General features: G+C 41.5%; 1 long non-coding RNA gene across 6 annotated transcripts in view; it reads left to right on the top strand.

Moving 5' to 3' along the window:
• Positions 1–1,828: 1,828 nt before the first annotated feature.
• Positions 1,829–11,011, top strand: part of LOC132682042 (uncharacterized) — a 90,558-nt gene continuing 81,375 nt past the window's right edge. For all 6 annotated transcript variants that reach the window (XR_013550153.2, XR_013550156.2, XR_013550157.2 and 3 more), the window contains exons 1-4: positions 1,829–2,978; positions 3,108–3,229; positions 3,522–3,683; positions 3,972–4,895. This is a non-coding gene — a long non-coding RNA (uncharacterized LOC132682042). The remainder of the gene's footprint in view (positions 2,979–3,107; positions 3,230–3,521; positions 3,684–3,971; positions 4,896–11,011) is intronic.

The following is an 11,011-nucleotide window of genomic DNA, read 5'->3' as shown; positions in this document are numbered from 1 at the left end:
TTCCAGGAAGTAGAAGATATTTGATCAAAGAAGTGTGAATGGAAACAGTAGAATGTGTTAGAAGACGTCTGAGTAATCAGCATCATTTCATTTGATATCGACAAATAGAGGTAGAGATGTTTTTTTTCTCCTTTTCCTCTTTCTCCTCCCTCTTTCATCCTCCTGCTCTCTCTTCTTCTTCTTGTAATGATTAATACTATTGACTCCTTTTGAGTTTACCATCAGCTAAAATCCTGAATGTTTCCACTCACATTATGCCTGAGCCATATCACCCTAGTCTTTCTGTGTGGGAATACTTTGTATTCTCAATTAATCTTTTATGAGTTTATGTTGTGTGTATTTTACGTTTTGAAAAAGAGTTGAAGTAACTGAAGTAATTAGACCAGAGAAGAGAAAACTCCAGAAACGGATAAAAGTCGTCTCCTCACATTTGAAGATCCATCATGGGGAAGAGAGTTCTATTTTCTCTTTTTGTGGCTGATCTTACTAGTGGGTGGGACTTCAGGGATGTAGAGTTCAACTCCATGCCAAGAAAAGCCTCTGGAAGTTGATTTGAGAAAAGGCAAGCTGCATTTTTCAAAGCTGCATTTGGATCTCCAGGAATCTTTTGGAGAGATGGGGAAGTCTTGGGCAAAATACAAACTCCAGGGCCCCATCATGGACTTTGTGAGTAGGGGCAGGCATCTGTATTATAATAGGCTCCCAAAGAAATCCTGTGCATACTGAGAATTTTAGGGAAAAGAGTTAATCATCTCTTCTTTGAGAGTCCTTTGCATCTTGGGAGCCTTTGTCCCTAGAAGGGGGAGTCAGAGAACATTCATTTTCTTTAAAGTGTGAGGAACCTGATGACTGTGGGTGTCATCATAGGGTGATCATAGTATTTACCACTCAAACCAGAACACTTTTGAGAAGGAAGAAAGTGCTGAAAGTAACCATGTGTTTTTTGAAATATTTATTTAATGACTGATAGTTTCATTATGTTGATGAACCCATAAAAGTTATATTCAAGAATTGTTTAAAAATAGTTTTTCCCAAAACGTGTAATAACATAACTGCATACAATAAACTTTAATACTTTATATTGAAAAGTAAACATTAAAAAATATCAGAATCCTTATTCACCTCTTTAATCAGTTCCTTAAAACACATATATCTCGTATACCACGGTACTGTATTTGTTCTGAAGCAAGTGGGATTTTTTTTCTTATATGATCTTGTTATGTTGAACCAAAAGTTACCTGAATTTTTCTTCAAAATTACATTTTATGGCTAATAAATTTGAGATGAACCTTCAATTAACCTTTCTGTAGACCATATTGTGTTGCAGACTGTACTTTCTCTAGCATACTAATAGGATCGGAACACATTCTAAGTGGATGATATTCTCAATTCTAATGCAGTTTCAAGGGTATTCTTCCATTCCTTTCCTCAAAAAGTATTTTTACAAGGCGAAGCTTGTCAAATTAGTTGTCTCTACTGTGCCATGTTTATATTTTGCAAAAACTTATTTCTCAACTTTACCCTAGTCTGGTACAACGGAAGATAGGAAGGAACTCTATAAAAAAATTCTCTCGGGGCGCCTGGGTGGCGCAGTCGGTTAAGCGTCCGACTTCAGCCAGGTCACGATCTCGCGGTCCGTGAGTTCGAGCCCCGCGTCAAGCTCTGGGCTGATGGCTCGGAGTCTGGAGCCTGTTTCCGATTCTGTGTCTCCCTCTCTCTCTGCCCCTCCCCCGTTCATGCTCTGTCTCTCTCTGTCCCAAAAATAAATAAAAAACGTTGAAAAAAAAGATTAAAAAAAAAAAATTCTCTCTACAGAGATATTCCAAAATGTAGTTCTAGAACTGCATATTTAAATCTTACACATCATTCGAGCTGCCATTATTTAATTTGTTCAGTTCTTCCCTTGCCCTTGTGGGTACAAATTTTAGCGTCTTGCTGTTTTTAAACCTCATTACCAATAATCCCAATTTGCTGAAATTCTAGAAAACTGAAGTTTGATCATCTGCTCACTGAAGATGTTGATAACAACTTCTCCAAAACAGATTTAGAAGGATATGGCCCAAATCTAGAAGGCTTATTTATAAAAGAGTTCAACACCATCATAGGACACTTAGATTGATTTACAAATTATTTTCTCAAAGGCTCATATTTTTCTAAAATCCTACTTATGGCAGCCAGCAAAAAGAGAAACCACGCATTGCTTGGTATTCAAAATCAGACTTTTCACAAAAAGTGTGTGGTTCAGTTATTCCAAGTACTATATACGTTATGCTATTTATAAACTCCTTAGCCATTGCTTATTTTGACAACTTGAGTACCATGTTGCACCACACTTAATTCCAAGCACATTTCTACTCCATCAGTGTTTTTCGCAAAAATGGGGTTTTACCATGGTACTGTGCTCCATCAAAATTTGTACTTATATCGGTATGCAAGGATAACTTTATCTGTCGTTTGAACTCTCTAGGAACTGAATTTACAGCAGCAGTGACTCATTTAGCGGAGTTTATCATGGCATCTCACCCTGGTGATGTCAGGTGTTTACCTTCAACAGAATGAAATCCCAAATGCTTTACTGGTACCGTGAATTAAAAAAAAAAAGAATTGGGGTGCCTGGGTCGGTTGAGCAAGTGACTTCAGCTCAGGTCATGATCTCACGGTCCGTGAGTTCGAGACCCGTGTCGGGCTCTGTGCTGACAGCTCAGAGCCTGGAGCCTGCTTCCGATTCTGTGTCTCCCTCTCTCTGCCCCTCCCCCGCTCATGCTCTGTCTGTCTCTATGTCAGAAATAAATAAACTTTAAAAAAAAGGAATCATTATTGAAAATGACTGTTTTCCAGTTTGTAGCTTCTGATTACATTTCTGTAAAAGTGACGTCATTTAATTCACTTGAAACGCTCTTCTGCCAGGGGAGCCAGCACATTAACAGCTGTCTTTACTTTTTCTATGTGCCCAAGAACAATAGAATGAAATTGATACAGTAAGTTGATTAATAAATAGAATACAGAGACATTAATAAATTAATAATAAATAATTACTAGAATAAAACTGTAGAGCAACGTTTAATTGATCTAGATGAAAGTCTTGCTTTCCTGCATATTTTCCACAGCTGCGCGTGTCAGGTCATTGTGTTCCGGCACAGTCTTTGGGAGCTGACACCGACACTTGAGCAGATGTGCGTCTTCTGGTTTTTGTGGGATCAGCGATAGCATGTGACTCCTCTAGTAGAGGGTAAGTGTCGATCAACCTTTTGGAATTTACAGGTTTGTCACGGACTTTCTCATGAATAGAGTATTTGGTTTTCCATCAAACAGTCCTTTTCCTCTTTTTAACCCGTTAATGCCCAAACATTCGTTGCCAATTTTTAAAGTGCCACCGCGTAACCACACAATTTAATAGTTGTAGATTCATCCTGCATGCCGTTAATGTTAAAACCACTGTAGGAAGAGTATTTGGATTTGTTTCCATATGCTATGTGATGGGACTGCTCAGTGCCCATTACCCATGTTTCATATACATCTAGACTAAGATTTCCCTGGTTTTCCACTGCACCCAGTGGTGACCTGCTGACTTCGGGTAGCTCTCACGTTAAGACGGCAGAGGCAGCTGCACCAAATCTCCTCTCATCATTATCCCAGATGGATGAGAGCTCTTCCCAGCTGCTGGTGTTCTGTCACTTTCTTTGGTAAGTGAGCACCCCACAAGCCATCCTGGAAGGGGAGGTGTTACATTGGGTTGCGGGTTGAGTTACTCAGAAGAAGATGCCGAGAGGAAGTTTGGGGTCTATTTTGGGGATCAAAAGGAAAGGGGAAGAGCGGGATTGGGTAGAGGAAGATGTCCAGATGTCATACAGGCTTGACAAAGCCTAGGCTAAACTAGCTGGGAACTCTGGAGTAAGGGTAACCCCTCGGAGGTGTTCGCGTTTGGCCAAAGAGCTGGACTTACACACACCCGCTTCTTACTCGGTCGCCAGGTGTGGGCTGTCCTGGAAGGTGTGTGAACTTCGATGGGGCCACTCTCTGAAGCTGAGGCTGACCCTGAAGAGGCTGACAGAGGCCGTCTGTTCACTGTGCTGCCCACACCTGGCCAGCAAGTTCCACCTTAAAGAAGCACCTCGACATCAGATAGTCTGCCATACATCGTGTCTAGACAAGATTGGAAAAAATGAGATTGGTTACCTCCGGGCATCCTCTGATCTAACCAGAGTAAGAACTCCATTCACTACATAAGTGTCTCGTGTGCTACCAGACGTGTAGAAAGCCGGTCATTGCCGTGAGCTGCTTGGAAAGTCAACTCTGAGATGGAGATGAGCATCCAGGAGTTTGTTGGGGCGTGTTCTTGGGACCACCCACTCTGGGAGGGGAGCGAGGGAGGTGGCCTGGGCAGGAGGAGAAGCTGGCCTATGAGGGGGGCCTCAACACAAGCCAACCCAAGCTGCCGTGGGGAGCCTCAAAGCCGGGCCAGGCCTTTCTACCTCTCCGTAAACAAGTCATTGAACCTGGGCACCCTGAGAAGAGGACGTGGCCATGTTGAGATGCCACTTTTCATCTGAAGCAAGTCTGAGGAGGGCTGATGGCTGGGGCTTTCTCCGGAAGCCCTCCTGGAAGCTTCAGGAATAATCCTGATGGGTCTCTGAGGGGTACCTCACAGCATCCCCACTGGAAGCGGACTGAGCCTGTCCTGGCTAACTTAGGCCACTGCTACCGTTGCCGCTGCTGCCACCCCTGCTATTACTTAAAAATTCCTGAACAAATGCTGAAAAGAGGTCACGCCTGAGACAGCAGCTGTAAACAGGGCTGTCCCTGAGCAAATCAGGAGGCAGCCACCCTGTCTGTAGCAGAGTTCAAGGCACGATTTCCAGGAGAAAGGACGACTTAACGTTTACCAGCCTTGAAAGGTAAGGTGCCAGTTCAGAAATCTTGAATTTGCACTTGTGTTTCACTTAAATGCAAAAGGATTTAAGTCGATTATTTCATGTTTGTCTAGAGCGTGATGGTGCTTTTTTTAATTTTGCAGCATTTGCTTCCATTTTCAGCAGTCCCCTTTCTGATCCTCGTGTCTACTGCCCTGTCCCGATCACTCAGTAGAACCCACCACTGGCCAGGGCTGTGTGGCTGCAGGTTCCAGCATGCCCAGTGCCTGCACTGTTGGCCCCTGCTCTGCCCGTGGCCTTGCTCTCCCTTAGGCTGTGAGCAGAGCATTTTTTCACAGCTGCCATAAGATGTAGACACTTATCCCCACCTATCCTTTCAAAGAGCCCAGGGACCCCAGGCCGCTCCAAATGAGATGCTTCTGCCAAAAGAACGCAGTGAGAGTGGCTCTGGCTACCAGAGGGAGGCTGGAGCATTCCCTTTCGTGATGAGCTCAAAGCAGGGTCGAGAGGAGGTTAAAATACCTTTTGTTAGCTCTCAGTCATTGTCATGGCTGCCACACAGTGTTGTGGAATCATGAGGGAGGAAGACAGAGCAGAAGGAGTTTGGGACTCAGATGTCAGCAGGCGTGGGTCCCAGCCCCTCTCAGCCCCTGATATTCTGGTTCTCCCTGGACGGATAAGGTCTTATTCACCCTACATGCGTTGCCTAGGAAAGTGTCAGGTTCACGGTGGGCGCTCTTAAGCGTGTGCCTTTGTTTTCAGGGTTTTCCACCCCCGGACACAGCTTGTGTAAAGAAAGAATAGGTGCGGGGAAAAAAAGCTAAGGAGTTCTGGATTTCCATTCATGATGCACATTCTCTACCCCCACCCAAAGCACAATACCTTCCCTTGACATTGCATCTTGCAGCCCACTGAAAAGATGTCTCCCAACCTCATACATCTGCCTGAGGGAAATGCTTATTTGGAATTGCTGGACACACGTGTGTTCCCCCTCAGAGCACACTTTATGTCCGGGAGAATAGAGTTCTGTGATTATTCAGACCGAAATACTGCTTCACCATTCTCTCTTCTTGTTATCCTACTAGATACATGCCTACTAGATACATGCCCAGCCTTTCCTTCTGTTCTACATGTATTTGTGCTGCATTTTGTGTAATTTCTTCAAATATATTTGGAGTTTACTAATTTTCTCTCGAGCTGGTTCTCATCTACTATAACCTATTCATTGAGTTTTTTAAAAATTTTTTTTTAATGTTTATTTATTTTTGACACAGAGAGAGAGCATGAACAGGGGAGGGTCAGAGAGAGAGGGAGACACAGAATCCGAAGCAGGCTCCATGCTCTGAGCTGTCAGCACAGAGCCCAATGCGGGGCTCGAACTCATGGACCGTGAGATCATGACCTGAGCCGAAGTCGGACACTTAACCGACTGAGCCACCCAGGTGCCCCTTCATTGAGTTTTTAAATTGTAATAAACACTTTTCTGAAATACAACAGCTTATTAAAATAGAGACTTGTCCCTAATACCTTTTATTGTGGTTAAAAAACACATGCCATGAATTCTATACTCTTAGCAAATTTTTAAGTGCATAGCACTATGTTGTCAGCTGTATGCACAGTGTTGTACAGAAAATGTCCAAGAACTTTTTCGTCTTGTGTGATTGAGACTCTATAGCCATTGAACAGCAGTTCCTCATTTCTCCCTCTTCCAACCACTGGCAGCCATCATTCTACTCTGCTTGCATGAGTTTGACTACTTTTGATACCTCCGATAAATGGAATCATGTGGTATTTGTCCTTCTTTGCCAGGCTTATCTCATATTATGAGACAATTATGTTCTCAAAGTTGATCCATGCTGTAGCATATGACAGGATTTCTTTCTTTTTAAAAGCTGAATAATACTCCATTGTTTGTATATACCACATTTTCTTTATCCATTCATCTGTTTATGGACACCAAGGTTGTTTCCATTTCTGGTGAGTAATGCTTTATGAACGTGGAAGTGCGCATATCTCTTTGAGATCCTGACTTCAATTCTTTTGGATAAATATCCTGAACTAGGATTGCTGGGTCATACAGTAGTTCTATTTTTAATATTTTACGGACCCTCCATACTGTTTTCTGTAGCAGCTGCACTATTTTATATTCCCTCTAACAGCACGTAGGGGTTCCAATTTCTGCACATCCTCACCAGTGCTTGTTATTTTTTGTTGTTTTGTTTTTTGAGAATTGCCATCTTAATAGGCGTGAAGTGCTCACTCATTGTGGTTTTGACTTGTGCTTCCCTGATGAATTGTGATGTTGAGAATCTTTTCATGTATATGTTGACCCTCTGTATGTCTTTTGTAGAAAAAAGCCTATTCAGATACTTTGCCCATTTTTATAATTGGGTTATTGTCTTTTTTGCTAGAGTTGTAGGAGTTCCTTATGTATTTTGGATATTAACCCCTTATCGTATATATGGTTTGTAAATATTTTCTTCCATTCCATGGGTTGCCTTTTTACTCTGTTGGCGGTTTCCTTTGCTTGTTTGTGTAGTTTCACTTGTCTGTTTTTCCTTTTGTTGCCTTATCTAAGAAATCATTGCGGATCCCATGTTACAAAGCTTTCCTCTATGTTTTCACCCAGGAGTTTTATAGTTTCAGGTCTTACAGTTAAGTCTAATCCATTTTGAGTTGATTTTTGTGTATGGCATGGGGTAAGAATCCAACTTTGCTCTTTTGTATATGGATATCCAGTTTTCCCAGCACCATTGGTTGAAGAGACTCTCCTTCCCCATCATATAGTAGCGACACCCTGTCAAAGATCATTTGGCCATATATGTGTGGGTTTATTTCTGGGCTCTTCTGCCCCCTTGGTCTCTATGTCTGTCTGGATGCCAGTACCACTCTGTTTCGATTTCCATAGCTTTGTAATATGTTTTGAAGTCAGGAAGTATGAGGCCTCTAGCTCTGTTTTGTAGATTGTTCTGGAATAACTATTTTTTTTAAGGTTTAAAGATAATATGTGTTTTTGTCTTTAACTTGTCTCCTTTTTTCCTAGTTCTTGGCTCTTCCGTTTTAGTTTTAGTTCTTATTGTATAATCTTTTTCACATTGTCTTGTCAACTACCCTAGAACATGTGGTGTTAAATCCGATGGTCGTGTCTGCTATTCTCTTTCCAGTAATTTCATTTCTTGTGTGTTTTGTAATTTTTTATTGCAAATTCCTTTTACACTGGGGTTGTTTTTCCCATGTAAGGGACATACTCCCTTGTGGCTCAATTTTGCATTTACTTTTCTTGGACTTCAGGGGGTCCCTTGTACTAGAGTAGGTTTTGTAACATTCTCTTGGTTTGCATTTATTGTATTCTTTGGGCATTGTAATTTCTGATACCATATCTGGTATGGGGTTTTAATTTCATGGAAGATTTTATTTGTTTTCTACTTAGATTCCCAGCAATTTGTAAGGTTTTTTCTTTCCGTTTCCTGAGCTGATGGGTAGGGTTTTTCTAAGCCTCTTTCTGAAGAGAAGGAAGTCCTTTCCAGAACTTTACTCTGTGCGGGATTCTTATTTTTTCAGCTTCCTGCCTCACACCGCCCCCGGGGCATTATCTCCTTTTCTCAGTGCAAGGTAAAGCCTCTGCCTTTAGCTTCCTGGTGGACTGTGCAGACCCGTGCTCCTGTGGGCTCTTCTTTCATCAGTTGTCAGAATTACCAGTCTGGTTTCAGGTTCTTTTTCCTGGGTTTCCCTCTCCTCCTTGCTCTCTCCTTTCCTGTTCTCCACACTTCCCTTCTTCATCTGAGTTGATAATGTATTCTATACAATTGCTCAATGCTTTTATGTAGCATTGCTGTGTTTTCAACAGGATCAGTAGTATCTGTTTGTGTAATGGCGATGGAAGGATGCAAATGACTTCAGTTTATGTTGCCCAAGGATCTTGGGTGATGTTTTGAAAATGAAATAAATCTTGTCTCTCTCCAGATTAAAGTCTGCTGATGACTTGCTATTGCATTTAGATAAATAAACTCCAAACTCCTGATTTTGGCTGAAAATATCCCATAGGAGTCGATTCCTTTTTTTCTTTGCAACCAGAGCTCATGGTACATTCCTGCCCCCGCCCCCAAACCCCGACTCCCCTTAGTCAAAGCAGCCTTCCTTCTTGCCTCAGTGTCATTGTTCCTTCTACTTGGAATGGCTGGTCCCTAGGTCTTTGCATGGACATCTCCATCTCGACATCCAGATGGAAGAATTGCCACCTTCCTAAAAAGGTTTTCCTTGTTGCCTGTCACAAGTAGGCTCTCACTCCCTCCTCTCATGTCCACTTATTTCATAGTCTTAATGACACTTATCACTTTGTTAATACGTATCAGTTTATGTTTTTTGCTTAGTTACTGTTTATTTTGGAGGCTGGCTGTCAGGGATTGCTGATGGAGGAGGAAAGAAATAATCGAGGATGAATCCTGGATCTGGGGCTTGAGCAAGTGAGCAGACTTCTGTAAGAGAAATAGTGTGAAATGGAAATCAAGAGTTCTCTTTTCATGTTTGTGATTCCTTATATTTGTGATTCCTAGTCTTCATCCCTAATGGACAAATCAAGTGGGAAGTTAGATATAAAAGTCTGGAACTCAAGCAGAAGTCAGAGATGAAGATAAGCATTTGGGCATCATCAGGATATAGATAATATTTAAAGCCATATGGCTAAATGGTAGTACCCAGGGTAAGAGTGAAGTGTCCTCAGAAAAGAGAAGGTGGTCCGGTCAAAGCTTCAAGGTTATACCATTGAACCAATAAATGCAAACGAGGGAGGGTCTTTTGATAAAGAAAGTAAACAGCATGGTCAAAACTTTGTCTAATTAGCTTAACTCAGAAGTTTGATGCATGGAACCACCAATGATGGCCACTATAGATTTTCAGAGGAGGAGAAATAAACTTCATGGAGTCCCCGTCCAATGTGACTTAACCTCCTCAAACAAATGTGCATAAGGATTTCATGAATATGTTCTTTCACCCTTTTTCATAAGGATTGGTGTGTGTGGGGGGGGAGTCTGTCAGAGATGACACGTGGATATTGTCCAAAACAAAGTTGTGTTAGAAATCTCTGGGTAGCTTCATCTTCGCAGTATCCCCAAAGGCTACTGAGAATGGACCAGAAGAGCATTTTCTTCCCTCATTTTGGGGAGACTAAGTTATGCATTTGAGCAACTTATTTGTACTTTAGAGGAACAGGACGATATTGCTGAATTCCTTCAGAAAATTTGGTCCAAGGTGGGAATAATGCTCTGATGTTTTGAGATGTGTGATAAGGTTGAAGAATTGCCAACCATAGTCCTGGTAATAGAATGAACAGTCTCTCTGTCTGTTCCGACTTCCTTGAGCTACAGATCACCGTCTCGCTTTTAAATCTAAGTTACTTACTGCTCTCATTGTCTTCTGGACTTATTTAGGCTATAAAAGGTTTGCCTAGAGATATGGATGGTTTATGCAGATGGTGTGGTTACCACTCTGCAATATATATCCATGCCTTTGCTTTACGATTTCAGCCAAAACAAAATTAAAGGCTCATAATCACCCTTGTTCAGGAAGCACTGAGGAATATTTTAAAGTTCACATTTTCATTGATCTTTCATCAAGAATAGGAATAAAGTTCCAAATGAGATGCATTTTCTATAATGCATGTGGCGCCCTGTCCTGAAATAGCTATTGTTTTTGTCATTGTGATTTGCCGGCCAGACAGTTGGATATTAAACAATAAAAAATAAGTTTTTGTACGTGACATTTCGCTTTTGGGTAACTAGCAACCTCAACTCCCAGGCATTAAGATTAGTATATTCATCTCCACAGGTGTCCAGAAATGAAATGAAAGGTCACCTAAAGCAGTAGACACACTTCATTGCTATTACACCCCAAACTTCCTCCAGTAAAATATTTTATTAAAATTAAATGAAAAACCAAAACCTGCACAGTGGTTGTTCAGACAGCTTTAATGGGCTTCAGGAGGGAGTGCACTCCCAACCATTCTGTGGTGGATATTTTATTATGTGCAAGAATATTATACTGTTCTTTCCTCATCTTTTTGGCTGTGTGTTGAATCAATTAAATTGCAGCTTATAAATTTCGGCTTAAAATCTCTGAGAAAATAGCTTTTGTTTCTATTTATA

This window comes from Panthera onca, chromosome A1, assembly GCF_046562875.1.
Source record: "Panthera onca isolate mPanOnc1 chromosome A1, mPanOnc1 haplotype 2, whole genome shotgun sequence".
NCBI lineage: Eukaryota > Metazoa > Chordata > Mammalia > Carnivora > Felidae > Panthera > Panthera onca.
Note: the sequence above shows the minus strand (reverse complement) of the source record. Positions and strands in the feature narration are given on the sequence as shown.